Here is a 14,046-nt window from a genome sequence, read left to right on the forward strand (position 1 = left end):
AGAAGATCTGATTAAAAAAGGCAAGAATTTCTTAGATGAGAAAGAGCTCTTGCACATGCATTATTGTGGCATGTGTGCAATAAGGCCAGACTATCCCCAGTAATGTTTTTTTCAATAACAGAGGCCAGTGTGCCAGGGCCACACACAGGAATGGGTTCTCTAAACCTATCAAGTGACAACAAGCATTGGCACAGCCAGTAAGCCTGGGTTTAATGGGCTTATGTATAAAGCGTTAGTACATAGATAGGAGGAAGCCAGTAGCAGTGGACAGTGTGGGCTGTAGTTCTAAAGTAGGCCCTCATGCAGATCATTTCAAGCGATACATCCAAACATTCAATATCATTATGTGAGAGAGTCATATTCCAATTTGCTGAACCATGATGTGATAAGGAAACTTTCAAGCCAATAGCTAAAAGACGCTGGTCAAGAAATTTCTATGGTCGAAAGTAGCCAACCAAAACCCCACCCACCGCATACTGTTAACAATAGGTCTGTTTGACACCTGCACTATCACAATCCAGACTTGAAATGTAAACAGTCCAAAAACACTACAAACATGTGTACCACAGATGTATATGAGTAAAAAGGCTGTAGTAGACAGGCAGAAGATTACTGAAGTCCTCGGTGCTAGGAATGACAGTCTTATTTTGACTTGTAAAGGAATTAAAATGTAGGCAACAACATATATTCTCACAGTGGTGCGAACATAATTTTAGAGGCTTTCTAAGCATTCATTGTCCTCATAGCTGAAAGAGGAAGAGTGAGAAAATATTTAGAAAAAAAAGCTGTAAGTATTTTTGCAGCCAAATAGGGCAAAGGGGACAGATCACAGTAAACCCTGAGGACAGAAGAAGTATGTGAGCAGGAGCTTAGCCAAGGAAACAAGTGATTTTTTCATTGATGACTGAATAAAATTTAGTGATATTAAATAACAAACTCTTATCATTTTGCAAACATTACTCACTCTTGGTTTTCGCTGGCTTTTGGAACTGCAACAGAAACACAAATTAATTCATTTTTAAGAAAAAAAGATCATTCAAATTCTCAGCATGCCCAGCAAGGAGATAGCCAATTAACATGCAGAATATGTCTGGACTCTGGAGGAAATAGACTAGATCATGGACAATGTTAAGTTCATTTTTGTGTTCCTTGTATAATATAGCCTTATAGCCCGCCGTAGCAGGCTATACTGGCTTTTAAAGGCCCGCTGAATCGTTAAAGGCCGAGCCGAAGGCGAGGGACTTTAACGAGACAGCGGGACTTTAATTGCCGGTATAGCCCTGCTACGAAGGGCTAATAGGCTATTAGAACATTCTGCCACTAGAGGGCAGAATGTTCTAACAAATTAAACAAAGGGTTCTCGAAGCTCGAGGGACTATAAATCCCCTGGAGCTTCGAGTAGCCTTTGTAGAACATTGGAATGTTGCTCTGCGGGCCTTTACCGGCCCGTAGAAGCAGGGAGCACTCCATTGTCTGCAATGGAGCTCCCAACATTCCAATGTTCTAATGTGCATTAACTACATATTTAGCAGGGAACATATCACTATAGAATTGCAACATTAAATAATGGTAGGTATGATTAGAAAGGGCGTGTTAAAAGTAAAATAAAAACTAGGCCTAGAGTAGTCATAACGTTCATCCTATAGCTGTAACAAGTAATTTAGAACAACATGAAATGTACAATATGGAAGCGCCCATATTGTTTAGGAACCCCTGTTGTCTGTTCATGATGCTTTTTGATAAGTACACTTAAATAACAATAACTTTTTTCCAATTTCAGACTAGTGACCTGATGAACAAAACCATGTTACCATTACAAATCCTGCAAGTCGCAAAAGCATAGGGCTTGAAACTGCAAAATATATTTTTTTAAATGTACAAACTCCCTTTTTTCGATTTGGAAAAACCTTTATTGATTATGAAAGGGATTTTGAGACTCATTCTGAATTGCATTTAGGAAGGGGCATGACTGGGTTGCCCTCCGCTATTTGTGATTTACAATGAGATTAAAAACTGCAGAGGCAAAGCACTGAACAGTTACTGACACTTCAAAGGAGGTGTAATCCAATATGAAAGAGGAGGCTGTGCCCATATGACTGACTCATCTTTGGGAATTGTCAAGGGAAGCTTTGGGGAGAGGAGGCAGTGATAAAGGGGACCCTAATCTCTAACCAAATGCAAAGCATTTTTTTTTTATAGCAGCACTGGTTTCCTTAAGGTTTCCTTAAGGGACCCATTGTGCTTTACCTCATGTTTGGGACTGCCAAGGCATGAATGTGAGTCTTCTGTTCTTTACAAACCACCATCCATGTGTTACTCGCCAATCACAGGCAAGCCATAGTAGGGGCCTGCCTAATTAGTATTAATCAAATAGGTCATTCTGCAATCCCTCGTGACTGAATATTTTACAACATGATTTGTTAGTACACACCTCACAAAATGTAGGGAAGGCCGGAAAACGTCAGTGCACAAGTAGCACCTACAATTTGGGATCTGCATTTTTGTACCTTAAGCCCTTAGTCCATACCATCAACATGCTTAATATAAATAATATTAATACATTAAAAGAAAACTGTATGTGAATACATTAACGCATTAAGCCCCATTCACATTTGGTAATACGTTAATGGTACTACTAAATGTACTACAAAATGCTATTCACATACCTATGAGTGTAAATGTCCAACTCCAGCTCTCTAATATTTTCTATGGGATGATTCTCATACCTGAGGCTGATTTATACAAAGTGTAGTCAGGGTGCAGATGGCGTTAGCACTTGCTTTGCACGCACGCCCCCAGTGCCACTTTGGTATTACAGAATGTGCCACAGATGCTTGTACGGCCCCTTCTGTAATACAGAGAGCGCAGGTGCACATATAGCACCAGTGCGATCACCAGAAGGTGTTCCCTCATTTACATGGGGGCATGCAACCAAAAAGGGAAGCCCTAACATGCACCCACACCCACCCCAAGTAGTCAAAGAAGGGCAAGTACATAGCATCTACTTAGAAATTAAAAATCACAATTATGGTTCATCATGGTTACAATGACACTCTCAAATCCTTCATAATGTCACATACAATTCAAGGAAATCACTGCCCCTTACGAAAGGGGAATATCATAGTGTCTCAGCCATCCTCCCCATCCCTTATGGAATTTGAGTGGGCCTACTCCCAATTTCATATGTGACTTTCTCAGCCGCCATGTACAAATCCATCCCTCTTTTCCACTCCAACAATGTTGGGGCCTTGGCGCCCCTCAGTACCTCGCCACATTGCACTTAGCCAACACCAGCTTAGGTTGCAAAACAAAAGTTGAGCCCTAGGAACATTAACATCTCTCAGTATTCCCAACAGAACGTACTTGGGGTCAAGGGGGATGGTCTCACCCAACACCTGTGTCAATTTCCTCATCACCCATGCCCAGTATACCAGGATGACCGGACAGCTCCAGAGTGTATTGAAGCAGGAGTCCCGCCTCGCTCCACCTCAGAGGCAGCTAGAGGAGGATGACCGACCCATGCAATATAGTCTTTCCCTATCATAATACACTCGATGGAGTATTTTCAATTGTATTGGGTGTAGGCTTTTTTTTGCCATCACTCTAGCGTGCAACAGAGCTGCCTCCCATTGGACATCCTCTAGGTCCCCATCTCCAGACCCCATCTCTTCCTCATTTTCAGTAACTTATCCGGCATATGGTTGTTAAGAGTTCTATTTGTAGCAGTTATTGCTTTGGAGGTCATCTCTATTTGTAGGAGTCGCCCATCAAGCGTGGAGGACTCAGTTAGGTCCTGCAGAGGTACATTCTCTGCCCTCCAAGCATGGTGCAACTGTGCATATTTTAGAAACTGGAGTCTATGGAGTAGTTCCATCAGATGGATGCAAACGGTACCAACTCACCCTCCTCCATGAGGTCTCCAACCTTGGAGATCCCCAATAGGTCCCAAGCCCCAAACCCTCTAAGTTTGCCACTCTCCTTCAACCACCCCCTCTCAGAGTGGCATCACTTTTTTCATCTTGCCCACCGAGCCTATACAGCAAATGGCCCTCCACCAGGCTTCTATCACCATCCAAGTTGCCAGCAGCATCCGAGGCACTCCCTTACCCCCGTAGAGGTTGGTGAGACAAAACGGTTAGTGAATTGGCTGCGCTCCCGTCTATAGGTGGAATGGTTCTGGGCGTGAATATCCAATCGTTCACTGCCACTAAATGAGATGCCTATTATTAGGATTGAAAGTCTGGAAGTGTAAGATCTCCATTGTATGGATTGCATTGAAGAGTGGTGAGGACAATACTCAGGTGTTTGCCGCACCACAGCAGGGAGCAGATGACACTCTCCAACTCAGTGAATACCGACTCATGGAGTGGGTAGTAGGTGTTCTGCAAAGTGTAGAGGAGCTTTGGGAGCATAATCATTTTAAAAATAGCTGTTCTAACCATCAATGTGAGAGGAAGCGCATACCACCTCTCCACCTCATCTTGGAAGATGTAAATCACTCTTCCAAAATTCCTAACAAAAAAGTGCCTCATGGCGTGGTGTCACGTAGATCTCCAGGTACTGAAAGCCATCAGTCACTAACTGCAGCTCCAGAGGGAGATCAGTGTGACCCAGAGGGCTATAAGGATTGCAAAGTATAGATGTATTCGAATTTATACAGTAGCCTGAATGGTCCCCACAGGATTCAAAGGCAGAGAGGGTCAGTGGTATGGTCACCAGCGTACCAGTGAGATTTTCTGCTCTGCATACTGTCCATCTCCGAGATTTTAAACTCTCCGATGCAATGCTGGGAGTGAACAATGGCCGTCAACAGTTCAATTGTTAGGGCGAACAACATGGACGGCAGAAGACATCACTGCTGAGTGCCACGCTGTATAGGGAAGACCGAAGAGAGAACCGCATTCACTCGGACTACCGCTGTGGGGGTCTGCAACAGCAAGGAAATCCACTGCTGAAAATGGGAGCCAAAGCTTTGTCTGCGTCTAGTGCCAGAAAAACATGGGGATGTGTTCTTGAGACCACTGACAACTTCCTTTTATGCAGGTGCTGAATATTGAGGAGCGTGTACCAGGCAGTCATGAGGTTTGCGCTTGATGTATTAGTGGGACAAAGACCATCAGGAGTCGTGCAGCATGGACTGTGGTCAACATCTTCACCTCGATGTTCAGCAAAGATATAGGGCAGTATGAACTTCAGTCAGTTTCGGGCTTAACCTGTTTGTGAATCACAATGATTGTTACTCATTTGAGGTCTGTTGGCAGCGCACCCCAATCTTGCAACTCCCTTAGGAGATTGAGCATATGGGGGACAAGAGGCCTGAATATTGTCTAAAGAACGCCATCTGTAATCTGTTAGGTCGCTGCGTTTTACTTGACCTCATTTTGGCAATTGCTCCCGTAACTTCGTCCACAGGAATATCCTCGTCCAGTTCTACCCGATCCTCAGCAGACAGCATGGGCAGATCCACTCCAGCCAGATAATCTGCCACCCTGAGGGGGTCTGCCAATGGATGGGCCTAGTAAAAGGAGGCTTAGTAATCAGCAAAGGCATCCGCTATGGCCATTTCGGATGAATGGAGGGCACCGGTCTCATTCAAAATACTGTTGATCCAGCGGGATGCTGCCTCCTGCCTACTGAGCCAAGCTGCAAAACACACACAAATGATGGACAGAATGTGGAATAAATCAAACATTCACCCCTAGTCAAGAGATCTGGGTTAAATCCATTGTTCTTTTGCTCACAATGCCACCTCAGTTTAGACCCAGTCATATGCAAATCAGTCTTGACCCTGCTCCTCATGGGAACAGTCCAGCCTGAACTGCCAAGACAGGTCCTCCCAGGACCATAAAAAAGCATTGTGGGCCCGGTTTTGGGGTATCACCTCTCATCAGCCAGGCTAGCTTGAATCCAGTGGCACAGTGAGCCCGGGACCCATGTCTGAGTATATCCAGCGCACTTAGGGCAAGAAATCCAAAGACAAATGATAGATGATGGATTTGTTACCCTAAGTGGGACGGGTATGTCCAGACATAATTCCCATTCCCACTGTATCATTGGATTTAATCTAGCCTAGCTGATGAGGGGTGATACCCCGTAATTGGTCCCAGGATGCTTTTTCCAGTTCAGCGATGACCTGACCTGGCAGTTTGGCCTGGACTGCTCCCATACGGAGCAAGGTCAAGACGGATTTGCATATTGGCTATCCAACATTTTCCCTACTGTTGCACTCACTGGAGTTGGAATAGTAAATTTAATTCTTCTGCTATCCAACATTTACTCTGCTTTTGCACTCACTGGAGTGGGAGTAGTAAATGTTACCCCTCCGCTATCCCACACTTTCCCTACTGTTGCAATCTTTGGAGTGGGGATAGTAATATTTATCCCTCTGCTATCCAACATTTTCCCTACTGTTGCACTCACTGGAGTGGGAATAGTAACTTTTACCCCTCCGCTATCCAACACTTTCCATACTGTTGCACTCTGTGGAGTGGGAATAGTAATTTTTGCCCCTCCGCTATCCAACACTTTCCCTACTGTTGCACTCACTGGATTGGGAATAGTAATTTTTACCTCTCCGCTATCCAACATTTTCCCTACCGTTGTAGTTATTGTATTGCAAAATGTACTTCAAAAAAATAAATAGTTTAATGTTTTAATTAATCATAGAATGTTTTTTATTGTAATTTATTGATGTATGTATACATTTTATTTTTATATCATTTAAAAGTTTAGAAATTAAATAAAGATAAAGTTAATAAAATATTTCAACGTAAATGTATGTATATGTATAAATTATTGTTTCTGTGTTTATATTTTTTAAATTAAGTTTTTTATATTTAGTTAAAATGTTATATTACATTGAATTAATTTTGCTAAAGATAATATTAATATTTTATATATATGTAATTATATTTTTAATGGATTTTTTTACATCTATATTTTTAACTTCGATATTTTTGATTCAATATTTTTTTACTTACCGTGTTGAAGTATAGGGAGTCAATATTTTTGCTTTCTTTATTTTTTAATCTATATTTTTGTCATTTATATTTTTGCTATCGATATTTTGTCAGTGAACCCTATTCTATGTCTGATATTCTCACTTGAAACATAAAAAGACAAAAGAACAAATGTAGCTTGCTTTTTGTATCAAATCCGTACAACACATTCATTAAAATCAATCATTCAGGGGATTATAAGCGCACTACTCACCCGTGAGGGTCTCAAGGCACTGGGGGGGGGGGGGGGTTCAGCTGGTCCGATTCATTCGAAGAGCCAAGTCTTCAGAGCCGTGCTGAAGGTGTTCAGGTAGGGGGCACGTCTGATGTTGGTGGGGGGCTCATTCCAGGTCTTGGCCGCAATGTAGGAGATGGATCTTCCCCTTGCTCTGGCTCTGCAGATGAGCGGGTTTTTAGCGAGGAGGAGGTTGGTGGAGCGGAGGTTTTGTATGGGTATGTGGAGGGTGAATAGGAATATCACAAACATGTTACACCACAGAAAGTGGTATGGCAAATAATTTCTATACAGAAAAGTTATTTCACTTGGATATGAGAAAGGCAAGGGCATGCTACTGAATAAGAATGCTTGGACCCTGTCGCCGGTTGCGCTGAACCGTCAGTGTAAATAATACAATGGTACTCCTCCAACAAATGCATAGACAGAGGAGCCTGATGAACAAATTCATATTGCAAAAACTCCTGTGTTTGCAGGGAGGAGTTGAAGATGAAGGTGACATCCGAAGATGTCAATGAAGTAGCCCATTGTATCCAACGTGGATGCAAAGCTTTTGAGTTTGCTACACTTGCCTACGTCACTGCTTCTAGTGCAGGATATGGTGCCACAACCAAAATGCTTTTCCCCTGTGCCGGTGCGCGTTCCTTCAGGATCGCCATCTATACAGCTGTCAAGATCTCCTCAACAGTGGAAAACCGCAGTTCAGCCAAAGTGTACAAATGTGACTTGTAAGCAATAGGCACTGTGTAGGCTTCGTAAAACGTCAAGTATGTGAAACCCACCGTGTCTGGCACAATACGTATCACCAGGTTAATGTGGTTATCAAGTGTCAACAAGTATTTAGATTCAAGACGATCAGACTGCAAGGATTGCAGGATAGCTGAATGTTCCGGAAGTCAGCAGGCTTTTGAAAAAATAGGTTGTATCAAAGCATACAATGGTTTGATACCCTGGGCATACTCAGGAATATAGTTTCGACCGAAGTTTGGAATTCCCAGCAAAGACTGTAGGTTTTTCAGGGTTGTAAGAGGCTGCAAGTGTGCACATTTCTCTAAGAAGTAAGTCGCCAAGCCACTACCTTCATTATTGAGCTTGTAGCCCAAGAACAACACTGTGTGCTCTGCAATGTGTGATTTCGCAAAGTTAAACTTATAGCCGTAGTAAGCTAACAAAACTATAATGCGGTCCACTCAAAAAAAGATGCAGCCATAATTCATCATTCGTGAGATAAATATCATCAACGTACGAGTACGCATCAGGGTCTATGCCATCTAACAAAGAGACAACACGGGCGGCGAATACATCTGGGCTGTTCTTATATCCCATGGCCAAACGCCGTAATTGTTTCTGTTTTCCGCCGGCAGTAAAAGGGGTCGATTGACTGCTTTCAGATGACAGGTTGTGACTGAAAAAGCCATTGAAAATATCAAGGGTAGTTTTATATTTTTTACGAACAATACTGTCCACTAGAGCAGAACTATGGGTATTCTGAACTGCACAGGTGCGACAATGAGAATTCAAATATCGGTAATCCAAAACTAAGCAGTACGACCCATCTGGTTTGTTTACGGTAAACAGAGGGTTATTCATCAGTGACGCACATGTCTCAATAACTCCTTGATACTCTAATTGATATAGAATCTCAGATACTGGAGCTTTTGCCTCCCGCCGGATGGGATACTGGGGTTGTGGCATAGACCGTAATGGTATGTCATACGGGGGAGAAACTTTATCCCAGCCCACCTGAGTATGGTACAGTGCTGGTGCAAGCACCAAAGTCCACTCTTCTGCAAAAGCCTTTGCATGCTCCTTGGAGACGTTATGTGAAAAACTCGGGAGTATTACTTCCTCCCCCCTCGGAGTGGCAAGAACAAAAGGCGGGGCCTATCTACCACTGCCAACAAAATGTCATAAGAAGAAGTCAGATTTTCCCAAAAAATCCCTTTAATTACATGCTGTATGTCACCTTCAATCAAAAGGACTATGTCATATAATCTGTCAGGGGGAGCCACTCGGGTGTCAGCTGTTTCAACTGCGATAAACGTTTCAGTTGCTATCGCCTCCAGAAATAGATGCAGTGCTTGCCGCACTATGGTAACCTCTGCTGCGCTGTCTAGCAGCGTTACTGCCCATGTTAGGCTCCGGAGCCATGTCCTTACCGTCTGTGGCATATCTTGCTGTTAAAGAAGCATCTTTCTTTTTCTGAAACTGTGGACGACGATGAGGAAAATTGTCCTGTTTCGCTTTGCCATCAGTCTGACGAGGTTGCTCACGTCCTTGCGGGGTACCTCGACCTCTTCTGCACTCCTGGCGCACTCTGCCACCAGCCTGTGAGCCTGATGTGTCCTGTGAAGAACGCTGATCAGGAACCTAAAATCTGTCAGGAGACCTAATTCTCATGCGGTTGTATACAAAAATGGGGGGCGTGGGCCTTTCTCCACTCTTTTTAGAGTAGGAGGTCCAGCGTAACGGGTTCCTCAAGGGTCAGAGAATATAGAGTCCGGAAAGACTGGAACCAACTATGCCCCAAATGGGGTCAGTGTTGGGAATCCATATGTTGTATTGTAATGTCCTCACACACCCGTGCAGGTGTCATGCTTCATCATCTGGGCTGCTCCTCGTTGGGTCAGCGGTGCAATACCCAACGGGCTTTATCGGAGATCTATTATCCAACAGCCGTTTGGTGAAGTGTGGATGTGGGGCCAACACTGTGTAGATGTAGTGAGGTGATTTAAAATAGGGTTGGGAGTAACTAGAAGGACAGCATAATTCCATTTTTGAATACTAATTCTCATGCGGTCACGCAAATCATAAGTGCGCTCAGAAGACTCGGGTACCGGTGACGCTGCACGCGACCCTTGTTTCTGTTGTTGCTTCCCCTGCTTTTTATTTTTCCAATTCTTTTTAGGAAATATTGGACCGTCGACTTTTGCAGACTGCGCCATCTGTGTTTGCTGTTGTGCTGGTAATCCAGCAAAAGGTTGAATACCGAAACTATTGCAGCCAATTGTCTTACAGGCATCTGCAACGATTTTTGGCAATTCGCTGGGTTTCTCAGCTTCCAGGACAAGGTGCAAGGCGTTAGCAAGGATCAGATTAGCAACTTCGTCGAACACTCCTACCAACCTCATGCCCAACTCCACAGCCTCATCCGGTCCGTGCTCATCTTGAACACGCTTAATCACGGAGTGGAGCACTGTCATAGAAGGTGTGCCAAAACATTTCGCATCCACCACTGCGAACACTTTACCCCAACTTTCACAATCGGTTACTTCAGGTATTAAGTCTTTCTGCAAACTAATAGTTAAAATCCTGTGTTTTTCCACAGGAGCGGTATCCGGAAATACTGCTTCCAGCTGGTAAAATTTATTTTCAAGCTAGTAAGGTAAATCTTCCTTATTCTGTGGATGCTTTGCCCTAACCGAATTAACCATAACAGTACTAATAGTTAGTTTGCAAGGTCCAGCTGGTTGTGCAGCCACCACAGGTGCTCCCACCTGGAGATTATGTAGTATACTTGTAATCGTAGTATACTTGTAAAGCGCACAGCTGCCCCAGCAACGGGGCGTCCCGGCGCTGTATAACTCTGGGAAACCCGTCCTGGCTTTCCCTGTGGGATGGTCCCTTGCTGGGAGTCCCCAAGGTGGAGCCAGGCATCCCCGGAATTGGTGGGGCCGTTGTGGAGATTAGGCAAGCTAATGCCCAGAGTTGCCGAGTGGAACCCCTGATTAGAGTAAGCACCGAAGCGAGAATTATCGAGTCCGCTGACCAAGGTCCACGACCCTGCCGCGTCGGGAATTGAACCCTGGTCCCAGGCTGACTTCTGCTCTCAGGCCTGCCGCCTCTAACCAGTGAGCCACACTACTGAGACATATTGCACTAGAGCCCTGTGCACCTCAATTAAGGAGGCGTGCAAGACACACAGTTCTGCTACTGTTACTGCCAAATAACGTGGATGTGGTGTGTACCCAGCCAAAACTAGCCAAGTGGCCCCTCGAATTGATAAAGGGCCTAAACAGACCGGAGTCAAATACGGTGTTGCCATGCCGAAATCGGAACTTCAAGAGTTCTATAAGGCCGATATACATTAGGTGTTGCAGTGGGAGTGTATACATTGAACAATTCACTGCTGGAAATGTTACCCAAGAATAAAACACCTCAAAGTGGAAAGCTGGGTCAGCTCCAACCACAAAATTAAGCGGCGTGCGGCTATGTGCTGCAATATTGATATCAGGCATTAGGGCTAAGAAAGAAGAACAACTTAATGCATGGCAGTGCAACGTAAGGTAGTAAATCAAAAGAAAACCGTTTAATTATATCAAGCTTGAAAAAACCTATAAAAACATCAATATAGGTAGGTTATGCTGTCACAGCTGTTTACCTAAAAACAGAAGCATGGGTATTGTGGAACATCAACAGTACTACTCGAGTGCCTCGTAAATAAGAACCAGACCAAATGTTAGGTGCGCCATGTTGCAGGAAACCAGGACCTCGGTGTGTAGTGGTGTACCTGAAAACCCACCTCGGAGCCCAGAACTCCAATCCGACTAGCTATAGTGTCTCATTCGTTTTCCGTACTACAGGAAAGCTACCAATGATTAGACATCCTAGAACATGTCACTCCACCCCTCTCAGGAATCGCGGGAAGAAGAACACTCTTTTGTTCAAACACTCATACTTGTCCACAACGTGAGTAAACAGAGACATTGTATAGTTTAAAATGTTTAATGCTGTACACGAGCCAATACTAGCAGCAAAATGCATAAGAACAATATAATCAGCATGGTTACAATTCCATAAAGCACAAAAGGGGAAACCATATTATAATGACAGTGGAAACAGGGCTACAGCGCCTTACCACTCTCCTGTTGCTATAAGCTAGTTTATTATAATTTTAGAAGACCTCTGGGATTTGTCAGGGGGACCCCATACCTCTAAGTTTAGATGCAAGGAATTACATCTCAGGACAAGCACAGCTCTTCTTCATTGGAATGAATCTCTCCAAGTGCATTTTCATGCATGCAATGCTATTTTAAAAGCACCTGACTTTCAGTAGTGCAGCTGTTTTATGTTGTGCCTATGGGTGTGGGACTGACCAAAGTGAATCAACAGCATACATTGTTTTTCGACCTTGAACAGGCTCTGCAGATGAGGAGCACAGTGTATAGCTAAATGTGTGAAAGGCAGACAGTTCTCATGCGAAAATGAACCAGCAGTCTATCCATGAGAATAAAGCCATATAGTGACGCCTGTAAAAGCGGCAAAATGGCTGCCAAGCACATATTACCTAATGCTAAGTTAGCAATGTCTGCTGTTAATCCCATGACCTCACTACATTGTCTTCTGTGAAGTCTGAAACCCTATGCATATTATTTGAGTCTAGACATACTTCGGGCACAGAATACCTCATAAGACGTACTGTAGCTCAGTGTGAAGATTGAGCCCTTCACTCACCGATCATAATCTGCAGATCTATTTTCCCTCCAATTTTCGCAGGAACAATTCTCTATCACCATGCCTTTAGGTTTGAGGTGCTAGGTCCATAGCATGACATTTTAAATTAGACCTGTAAGCTTCTGATTCACATTTGTGAGATGCTAATACATAAGACATGTCTCCATTCAAGCATGATCTTAGATACTCTTGGTTGCGGGTTTTAAGTGGATGAACTATACTTCCAACATATATTTTGCAACACACACACACATATAATTACATACACGGCAAAGCTTGTTTAACAATTGATATAATGTCTGATAGTGGTTCTCTCCACATTGTATTCAAAACACTTCGTTTTCTGTCCCAAGTGGCAGATATTACACCCTCCACATGGGTAAAAAACAATAGGGCGTGATAGCCATGTGTCCTGTACTTTTTTACATGGCCATGTATAACTAGGGCAGACCATCTATCTAATGGTTCTACATCTTCTATAGACTACGCTAGGTTTTTGTTCAAGAAAATTACCAACCCCTGGCATCCCTTTCAACAGAGTCCAATGGTTTTTCAGAATCCTGAATACCTGCTGGTTGAGGGTTGAGTTAGTTGTGATGAACGAAAGACATTCTTTGACAACCCTTTTTCTGGGTAATAGTGTTTCAGTTCATTTCACTTTACTAGCTTTAACTGCTGCTTGCTGAAGTGTAGACTCTTTGTAGCCCCTGCGCCTGAGGCACTGCTCTAGCTGGTCAGTATGATATCTGTACTGCATCTCATCACTGCAATTTCTCAGAATACGGATAAGCTCCCCATATGGGATCACCCGCTTAGTACATGGAGGATGCGCTCTTTGGAAATGTAACATACTGTTAACTGCTGTCTCCTTTCTGAGCAGTGTGCTATGCAGGCTGTTTTTGTGCACATACAGTAACAAATCTTGGAATTGAATGTTGGATTTGGACTTCAACATTGTGAATCTCACGGTTAGTGTTAAAGTAAGAGAAGCAAGATTTGAAGGCAGCCTCAGTCCCTACCCAAATGACATCTATGTAACGCCACGCAAAATTAATAATGTCAGTCCATGTTGCAGCAGATGGGGCCCAAGCATATACATGTTCCACCACCCCTTTAACAAATTGGCGGAGAAAGGGGCTAATTTAAACCCCATTGCGGTCCCTCAGATTTGCTGAAACCAGGTGTATCCTATCTAGTATCATCTTGTTGTGTTTGAAGGTGTGCAGTTCCTGGCTGGGCGTGGGGGGACATGGAGGTCTTTCTTTGTGATGCCCTCACACACCCCAAAGGATCTCATGCTTCGTCATTGGGCAATTTCTCCTCGTCAGGCCGGCGCTGCAATGCCTGACAGGCTCACGT

The sequence above is a fragment of the Lissotriton helveticus genome, chromosome 1_1 (genome assembly GCF_964261635.1).
Source record: "Lissotriton helveticus chromosome 1_1, aLisHel1.1, whole genome shotgun sequence".
NCBI classification, from domain to species: domain Eukaryota; kingdom Metazoa; phylum Chordata; class Amphibia; order Caudata; family Salamandridae; genus Lissotriton; species Lissotriton helveticus.